The 10,472-nt window shown below is 42.9% G+C and overlaps 1 long non-coding RNA gene across 3 annotated transcripts in view; it reads left to right on the top strand.

Moving 5' to 3' along the window:
* LOC115029082 (uncharacterized) overlaps nucleotides 1-7,549 on the top strand; it is a 35,878-nt gene extending 28,329 nt beyond the window's left edge. For 2 of the 3 annotated variants that reach the window (XR_015045460.1, XR_015045459.1), the window contains one exon: nucleotides 2,437-3,283. This is a non-coding gene — a long non-coding RNA (uncharacterized LOC115029082). Of the gene's footprint in view, nucleotides 1-2,436; nucleotides 3,284-7,506 lie in introns of those variants that run through there. The other variant, XR_015045461.1, reaches the window with a different exon arrangement.
* Nucleotides 7,550-10,472: the final 2,923 nt, after the last annotated feature.

Below are 10,472 nucleotides of genomic sequence, written 5' to 3'. Positions count from 1 at the left end.
AATAGCCCCAGTCAGCCTGAAATTCAGTTTCAAGCTGATAGCCTTGAACTCACTGTGTAACTGAGGCTGGCTTCTGGAGTGCTGGGATGGTAGGTAGGCCACACCAAGCCTGCTTTCATATGGTACCACTACAAACGGAGTCCCAGCTCCAGCTCTTAACTTGCTGTTGTGTTCATAGCAAGCAGTTTCCTTACATAACATTTGCTAGAGGTACCCACCATTGTATTTCTTGTCATTTGCAACCAAAAAACTTTCATTCCTCTCTTGGGAACTGTGACTAATGAAGGGAAAGAGGCTGGCCAGTGAGCAGAACAGAAGAGAGACCAGAGGAGCAGCCAGAGAAGGCTTAACAAAGAACCAATCCCAGCAGGCAGCAAGCTAAGAACTGGGAATAGGTTGCAAAAGTGTCCCTGTGTCTTGAGTCTATGATCTTATACACATGGAATCCCAGCACCGGGAGCCTGAAGCAAGAGGAGTACAATAATTTTCAGGCAAGCCTAGGCTAAGAAATGAGACTGTCTCAAAACTCAAAGAAAATAAAACTGATAAAATAGAGCAGGTTTACTTTCCATTTAAGTCCCTTCCTGGGGTCAAGCCATAATAGATCCATTGTTGTACCTGCCCACTCCCCTTCTCCAGGATAGGGCTAGATTTTCATTTTACCTGTCACAATTTCCCACCCCCTCATCTGATATCTCAGTCTGGCCCTTGCTTGTCTCAGACACTCAATAGACTATTCAAAAGATTGAGAATTTCAGGTAGGGCCAGGCATGATAATACACACCTTTAATCCTAGCACTTGGGAGGTGGAGGCAGGTAGATTTCTGTGAATTCGAGGCAGGTTGGTCTACATAGTAACTTCCAGGAAAGTCAGAACAACATGTGAGACACTATTTCTAAAAGCCAAAACAAATAGACAAACAAAAAAAAATTTCAGGTGAAGTCAACCACCCATAGGTAATTAAAACTTGTCACACAAACATTTCTTCTAAAATTTCAGCTAGGTTTGTAGTATAAAGTAAATATATAAAGTGGTTTCTTTTTAAACATGTGAATATGAATTTAGACATTCAAACTAATACGGATGCTATTGGAAGAGCGCTGTCGGGCTAGGCTGGGCAGTGCAAACCTGTCATCCCAGCAGTTTGGAGGCTGATACTGGAGGATTGCAAATTTGAAGCTCGTCTGGATTATACAGGGGCTTCAAGAACAGTCTGGGCAATTTAGGAAGATTACGTCTTTGAAACAAAAAAAATGAAAAGTGCTAGGTGCTTGCCCAAAATTCTTAAGGATCTAGGTTCGAGCCATAAAAATATAGCTGCCTATTAAATCTTCTTTAAAGCAGATTAAACAGAAGATATCAAAGCCTGACGAACTTTTCTAAACATTCATTTCCCCTTACAGTCCTAAAGTTTAGTCTCGGTAACTCTCTCAGCATCAAATGCTGCCTTTTCTCATTCAAGGGATAGTCTCATGAACACACACACACACACACACACACACACACACACACACACCCCTCTTCACTCTCATGGTAATTGTAGAGTTAATCTCTTAGCCAAGGTATAGAGTAAAGAAAGGGTCCACTATCACAATGGAAAAAGAAAATGTGATTTATATACACAGTGGCATTACTATTCAGCATTTTAAGCAAAAGAAATTCTGTCATTTGGCCCTGGAGAATACTGTTGAGTGAAATAAACCAGATTTCTACAGAAAGATAAATATCGCACGATCTCATGTATAGTACATGAGATCCATTTCCGGATGGATTTCATTTTTGTGATGTTATTAGAAAGTCTGATACTGGGTAATTTATTAATAAAAACCCCAGAATTTCATTTTCTATATTTCCAGGAATAGGAAGTCTAAGATCAAACTGCTGTCTGGGCAGAGCCAAGTCTCTGCTTGCAAGGTGATACCTTGTTGCTGAAACCTATGGGTCTCCCATCATCATCACCACCGCCACCACCACCACCACCACCACCACCATCACCATTACCATCACCACCTCCACCACCGCCACCATCATAATCCATTACAGAGACTATAATGTAAACACATGCCAAGCCTGCATGTTGGACACTCTGAATATATACAACTATATTTGTTGATTTAAAAAGGAAAGTTTTGGGCTGGTGAGATGAGATGGCTCAGTGGGTAAGAGCACTGGCTGCTCTTCCAAAGGTCTTGAGTTCAAATCCCTGCAACCACGTGGTGGCTCACAACCATTTGTAATGAAACCTGACACCTTTTGGTGTGTCTAAAGATAGCAACAGTGTACTTACACATAGGAATAAATAAATCTTTGAGCCAGAGTGAGCACAGGTCCTGAGTTCAATTCTCAGTAACCACATGATGACTCACAACCATTTGTAGTTATAGTGTACTCATATACATAAAATAAATAAATAAATCTTTTCTTTTTTTTTAAAGGAACGTTTCCCATGGGTTCAAGATGGCAAGATGGGCTAGCTTGAGAATTAACCCAAGAAAAACATGAAGGGCCTTCAAGGGCAGCAGATATGTTTGACTCAACCATAATGAAACTAATGAAATTAGAGAATTCTAGGAAATCAAATCATTGTCTTGAAAAAGGCGATAAAACAAAAATCATGTAGCTAGCCTCAAGTATAAACTGTATAACTGCCTTTCCCAGTGGTATCCATCAGTTCTCTACAAGAGGGTACGAGTCAATATATTTTAAAAGTTAGAATTTTACCATTTTGCAAGTCCTCGGTGACATAATGAATTACAGTGGTGAACAGGAAAGAGGGACTACAAATCAAGGCATCCTTGAAGTAAAAGCAAAGAGCACTATGAGAAAATTGAGCTTCAACTTAATTGGGCCTAAGAAGGAAGAGGGACTTGTCCTATCACACAGCTGAAATCCGCAGAATCCAGGTGGCAGAAAATGCCAATGTCCAAACAATTTGCTTTTATCTACAAATAAATTAATGGGAAAAAGAAGGGAGGCTGTCAGTAAAAACAATTGTGAGATCTGTCAACCAAATGCAGTGTGATGAGCCCATTTGGATCCTGATCTTTTTTCCCATTAATTTGCTTATTTATTCACTGTACATCCCAATTGTAGCATCCCCTACCAGTCCCTATCACTTGGCTCTTTCTCCATCCCTCCCTCCCCTTCTCCTCTGAGAAGGGAGAGGTTCCCCCCTGGGTACCAATCCACCCTGGTACCTCAAGTCACTGCAGTGGATCCTGATCTTTTAAGAAAAGATTTATTTTATATTTACTAGAATGTGTGTGTGCAACTGTATGTATTTGTTATTTTTTATTTATTTTTATAGTTATGTATGTTTATGTTAGTTTGTTATGTAATAGTATTTATGTTATCTTTTATAATATATGAAGCTTTAGGAGAGTATTTTTTACTTATGTGTTCAAAAAGCTATGAAGATCACAAATACTCAATCCTTTAAAGCAAATAAACGTATTGAAAAACATGAAAATAAAGCGGCCTTGAACTGAGAGTCACTGAAACAAAAGAGTGTCACATCTGACATGTAAGAAAGCAACGGTTAACAATTCTCACAGTCGCTCGCCTCTCAGTCATCTGCGCAATCAAACAGTTCACACTGAAGTTCTATGTCACTGCTCAATCAAATGGGTCACAGTGAAATAGTAATCAATGTTGGATAGTTAATGAAAAATGAAAAAAAGAAAAGGAGGAAAGGACATGATTGCCCCTAGGGATGATGGAGAAGAAAGTTTGCTATAGATAAAAAAGAAGACATAGTCAGAGGCAGACATATCTGAGAGAGTCCAGAGTGAATATGACCCTGAGTCATGGGAGGAGGGGGGGAGGGGGGGCAGGTGAAGCAGCCAGAGAGGCCCAAAAGAAGAGGGGTAACAAAAGTGGCTGGATTATAATAGGGAGGGGGCAGCCCTTATTATATACATGCAGCTTCCTAGGCTGCAGAGTTCAGAGTAGGCACTTTGATGTGTTAAATAGGCACACCACTATTTGTCTCAGGTTTGAAACCTAACATCCCAGCCTTTTTGTTGATAATAAATAAATGATAAGGGGCAACATATAATCTTCTAGGACTACTTCCTGCTGACACTGGGAATCAATTTTTGGGCTCCATGGAATGCTGGCCCAAAGAGCAGGTTGTTTCACTCACTGTCCAGGCTCTGGAGGACCAACTGGGGCTAGAAAGATGTTGTCAGGTTGGAGTAGTGTGTGAGGCGGGATGGGAGAGACTAGTCACTTTGAAGCTGTCTGGGATGCAGATTTTGAGGGGACACTGGGAGCTGGAAACTTGCTGGAGCAGTCTGCAGTTGATTTGACATCTGCTGGGACAGATAGACCAGAAACAGAAGGTAGAGTTAAGGTGTGTAGGGGAAATTTTTTATCTTGGGTGTACATTTGAAAGCTGATAGTTGGGGGAGGGTAGTCCCAAGACCAGGGGAAAGATCCTACCTTCAGGAATAGGCAGGTGGGGAAATAGGCTATTGGGTGACAGGAGTACTTATCTGGAGCCCCTTTGACCTGTCAGAGGAGTATTCAAGTTCACTCCCTGAAGCATACAATAATTTTTCAAATTTATGAAAAAAGACAAAAGTTTAAGATATATTAGCATTACAACTGTTTACAATCTGTACTGAAATCTGCACTGTATAAAAAGCAGTAGACACATGTCTTTGAGTCAGAGTAAAAGCTTAGGGATGCAAACATGATTTTAGATTAAAAACATTAACACTCTTTTTAAAGGGCTGGCATATAGATTGGATATAGAGAGATTTTTTATTTTATTTTTTGCACAATGAGAATTTTTTAAAAGTCTATATTTAGGAGACAACCAAAGTATATTTAAAATCTTGAGCTTGTGACTGTGATAGTATTTTACCAGGACTAGATCAATAGCTTATCAGAACTCCACTGATTAATGTTAAAACTATGAACTTTTGAAGTATTAGAATACCAATAGCATAGAGAGGGAAGAAATCTGAAGAAGTTCTGAAAGACCCACAACGTGAGGACTCCCTCACGTTCTGACTCAGGAGAGGCGACACCCCAAAATCACCCACAAGAAACGATCTTGCTGCAACTGCAAGAGGATTTTTATTCGAGAGCGTTCTCGGGCCCATGGTCATACACCACGCAGGGGTAGAGGACCATGGCGCCCCGAGTAGCTGAGTAAGGGGGTATTTAAAGGAAGAAACCACAATTCATGGAGGTGGGGAGGGTGTTGTTGGAAAATACCAAAAATACCAGTTAAGAGTCACAAGGAAGTATAAAGTCACAAGTGTCAGGTTATCTCTCAAGACAGTTTCTAAGAGCCCCTAACAATCTAAGAGCCCCTAAAGATAGCACATTTGCATTGCAGGTTCCAGTAATGGTCAGGGTGCCATTCTTTGAATTGAACCCAGGAAGCTGGTAGGTGGAGGAATGTCGCTATCTGTTTTATGACCAGCACCTGGAGCACTAAGCCACAAAGGCTACACTCCCAAGCCTGGGCCCAAAAGCCTCGAATTTTGTCTTTACTTTGCTATACTTTTTTAATACTTCTTCAGTTCTAATTTTTTTTAATATATCTACACACCTTAAAATATCTTCTTAGACCCTCACATTTAAGCTTTCACACTCTGGGCCCCAGGAAAAAGCAAAAGAAAACAAAAAGACTTTAAAAAAAAAGGAAGACAATTTACAAAATTATAGAAAAATTAAACAAAAAAACAAACAAAAAACCCCTTGGTTTTAGAAGAAAGAACATTCACTCAGTTTTCTTCCTGGAAGCTAGAGTAGAGAACAGGTGACTCAATTTATAGTCAGTCTTTACACAGGGCCTGGTTTTTGCTGTGGGGAGCAGGTGTGGCAGCAGTCCCAAGAAGGCGCCAGGGACTGCAGCTAAGTCTTATGACTTGCACCTGACTTCCTCATACATCTGAATATAAGCCACAAACTTCGTGAGAGCTGCGCAGGTGTACCAGGTTACTGGCGAAGCCATTTTGGTGGAGATATGCCCCTGCTGCCCTGATTAGCTGAAGCTGCGTGCCTGGTGAGGTGGCGTGGCCTGCTGTGCGTGGATGAGAACTGATAGTATATAAGAGTGAGAGGCCCAGGGCTCGGAGTCTTTCGCCTACACAGTCAATGCGCAGCCCAATAAACGTGTGCAGAAGGATCCTATTGTGGTGTCTTTCTTGCTGGCGAGTCAGGCGTCCCACGTTTTGCTACTTTTCTTCTGTTATGTCCAAATACCTGACAAGAAGCTGGCCAAGGAAAGAAGGGCTTATTGGCGCTCACAACTTGAAGAAATAATGTATTGGTGTGAAGGTAGATGCAAATCAAAGCTGGGGCTGGGCGAGGAAACAAAAAACAGATCGAAGTAGACTGAAATACACAAACACTGACTGATTTATTGATGGACTTATTACATCACCTGTACTGCCTATTTGCCAAGCACAACTCCACTTGCTACCTGGAACAGAATGCCCTGGAAGAAATAACAAAATGTTGACCTTAACAACCTGCTGACTGTCCTTGCTTTTGTCCACTGGTGACGTCTCGCCTCCATTCTCAGTGCTGTCGAGGTGCTTATTCACCTTGTGGAGGTGTCATCCCTACGACAAGATGAATGCTGGTGCTCATTAGGTCTCAAACCTAGGATAAGTGGCTGAGCTGCCTATTTAACTTATCAAAGTAGACCTGGCGCCAGGTTCTCCCAGCCTCCCTCAGTCCCTACATGCTATGGGATTCTTCTGCCTGACATACCCTGCACTCTGCTCTAAACTTCTTCAGCCCGGGGGCAGGGCTCCCCTGTCCCCAGATGAGCTTTTCTATTTAATCCAACCATTTTGGTTTCCTGGCACTTTCTATCTACCCTTTACCCTCCTCATCTCTTGGCCAGTGTCTTGGCCCAGGCCATGCTCTTGGTCGGCAGCTCCTCTCTTGTTCTCCCTCCATGTCTCTCCTCACATGGCCCTGCTCAGTAGAGCCATGCTCACTCTGGACTCTCCCTCTGCCTATGCACTCCCTTTTACCTACAATAAACCTTCTCCTCCACTACACCTAGGAGCAGTTAAGTCCTTTCCCTTTTTATTCATTCATTCATTGCTCACGTTTCCTTTTCTTCTCCTTTTCCACCTGGGATGGCTATTCTTGGTTGTTAACTTGACTACATCTGGAATTAACTAAACCCCCAAAACGCATAGGCATACTTGTGAGGAATGTTTTGCTTTTGAAGTGGGAAGATCCACTTCTTTTTGTTTGTTTTTGAGACAGGGTTTCACTATATAGGTACTGGAACTTGCTTTGTAGACTAGACCAGCCTTGAACTGAGAGATCCATCTGCCTTCTTAGTGCTGGGATTACAGGACTGCACTATTATATACTGCTGGGAAGACATGTCCTTTATCCAGATCTTTTAAGATGTGGGGGGGACCCAGCTCTATTCAGGGTCATGGCTTCTGTTGGCAGCCTATATAAAGAACATGGAAGCAGGAAGTTTACTCTTCTTACATGTTTGTTCTTGATCTCCCTAGCAACTCCATTTCTTACTGGTATTAGAGACTACTTCCTCAGGACCCTAGCATATACTGAAGACCAGCTGAGACATCCAGCCTGTGGACTGAACAACTACTAGATTCTTGGACCTTTTATAGGTAGTCAGCCATCATTGAACCAGCTGGACTACAGCCTGTAAATCATTCTAATAAACTCTCTATATAATATGTATCATACCCCCTATATGTAAATACATATATATTTATGTCTTAGTTAGGGTTTTACTGCTGTGGAAAGACACTGTGACCATGTCAATTCAGCAGTTCCTTAGAAAATTGGACATAATACTACCTGAGGACCCAGCTACACCACTCCTGAGCATATACCCAGAAGATGCTCCAACATGTAATAAGGACACATGCTTCACTATGTTCATAGCATATATATGCTGGAAACAACCCATATGTCCCTCAACAGAAGAATGGTTACAGAAAAATCAGAAAATGTGGTACATTTACACAATGGAGTACTACTCAGCTGTTAAAACAATGACTCATGAAATTCACAGGCAAATGGATGGATCTAGAAAATATCATCCTGACTGAGGTAACTGATTCACAAAAGAACACACATGGTATGCACTCACTGATAAGTGGGTATCAGGCAAAGAGTGTGGAATACCCATGAAACAACTCACAGACCACATGAAGCTCAAGAGGAAGACCAGAGAATGGATGCGTCAGTCCTACTTAGAAGGAGGAACAATATAATCAAGGGAAGTACAGGGTGGGAGAAAGAGAGGAAGGGGAGAGGAAAAAGAAGGGCAGAATTAGGTATAGGATGAGATGTACAGAGGGTCAGGAAATTGAACAAAGGTGTGTGGCAATGGGAGATGGGGAACTGGGGTAGCAACCAGAAAGTCACAGATGCCAGGAAAGCAAGAGCCTCCCAGGATCCACAAGGATGACATTAGCTGAAATACTCCACAAAGGAGAGGGAGACCACATCCAGAGGTTAGGCATGGCACCCCTGGTTGAGGGATGGGGCCACCCACCCATCTCCAAAACTTTAACCCAGAATTGCTCCTGTCTAAAGGAAATACAGTGACAAAGTGTGGAGCAGAGACTGAAGGAAAGGCCATCCAGAGACTGCCCCACCTGGGGATCCATCCCACATACAGACACCAAACCCAGACACTATTACTGATGCCAAGAAGTGCTTGCTGACAGGAGCCTGATATAGCTGTTTCCCGAGAGGCTCTGCCAGAGCCTGACCAATACAGATGTTGATGCTTGTAGCCACCCATTGGACTGAGCACAGGGACCCCAATGGAAGAATTAGAGGAAAGACTGAATGAGCTGAAGGGGTCTTACCTGGCATCAATGGGAGGGAAGGTCCTTGGTCCTGTGAAGGCTTGATGCCCCAGTGTAGAGGAATGCTAGGGCAGTGAGGCGGGAGTGGGTGGGTAGTGGGAAAGCACCCTCCTAGAAACAGGGTAAGTGGGGGATGGGATAGGGGGTTTGCAGAGGGGAAACCAGGAAAGGGGATAACATTTGAAATGTAAACAAATAAAATATCCAAATTTTTTAAAAAAGAGGAGAGGTTTGTACAGTAAGTGTTATGGCTAATTCTGTCAATCCAGTACCAAGGAGACTGGCCTCAAACCACATCTGATTCGAGAAATTATTTAGACTAGGTTATCTTGTGAGCGCCCCCCTCGCCAGCAAGAACCACGCCACAACAGGATCCTTCCGCACACATTTATTGGGAGAGCTTGATTGCAGAGGCAAAAAGACCCCGAGCCCAGAACTGGTGCTGCTTATATAGGCGTAGGAGAGGCATGTCTCACACCCGGATTGGTTATGCATTCTACCTCATTTGCATGTCTCACATCTGATTGGTTATACTCTCAGTATCATACCTCATTTACATGTCTCTCATCCGATTGGTTATACTCTCAGTACCTCACAAAACCTCATTAACATGCCCGGGTCAGGCAGTGACTTGGCAAAAACTTTACTGCATATGTACACATTGATTGTTTACCCAAACTTATGCGTGGTGGCCAGTGGTAGCCAGCACTACCTTGTAATGGCATATGTGGCTTCCCACAAGGTTAGCCTCTGGGCGTGCCTGTGATTAGGTAGGAAGTAGGAAGAACTGTAGGAAGCCGTGATAATACGTGCCGTCACTAGATGGCGCTAAAGCTCCATTGTGCGCATGTGCCGGAGCAAATGCCCGCCAAGTCACTAGTCCGTCCCCCGGGGACATTTGAGACTATGGGTGGAACCTCCAGTAGTATTAACACGTCACACCTGTGGGTATATATAGCAACACGCTTCTATCCTTCTTTGTTCTACCTCACGATTATGAATAAAGTGTAACCACGAAAGGTCTTGACTTGTGTCCTGTGTGCGTTCCTGCGGGACGGGAATAACCCAGGACAAAGAACCACACTATAGAAACTTCCTCCATCTCGAAGTACTCCTGGCTGTCTTCTCTCCCCCCAAACACACAAGATGCTTTACCTTTGTAGAATGTCCTGTCACTGTGTCCTGACATTCAATCTAGACTCTTCCCAAGGATGAATCTGTCTCCACATCTCCAACTCCAGGATTACAAGTGTGCACTACCATAGGCTTGGCTTTTTAAATGTGAATTCTGGGGATCAAACTCAGATTCTTTTTCTTGCTTGGTAGACACTTGACTGAGTCACCTATCTCCTCAGCCCTATTACTGTTCTTAATGCCTCACGGTGCCTAACTTATAAGTTAAATACTTTCTCTTTCTGTTTCTCTGTTTCTCTGTCTCTCTGTCTCTCTGTCTCTCTGTGTCTCTCTGTCTCTCTGTCTCTCTCTCTGTCTCTCTCTCTGTCTCTCTCTCTGTCTCTCTCTCTCTGTCTCTCTGTCTCTCTCTCTCTCATGTGTGTGTGTGTGTGTGTGTGTGTGTACACAGGGAAAACCAGATGAATTTGTATCATGAGGTAGGCTTTCTATAAGCCTAG

Source organism: Mus caroli, unplaced genomic scaffold (genome assembly GCF_978045245.1).
Source record: "Mus caroli unplaced genomic scaffold, Mus_caroli_1 scaffold_15, whole genome shotgun sequence".
NCBI classification, from domain to species: Eukaryota; Metazoa; Chordata; class Mammalia; order Rodentia; family Muridae; genus Mus; species Mus caroli.
Note: the sequence above shows the minus strand (reverse complement) of the source record. Positions and strands in the feature narration are given on the sequence as shown.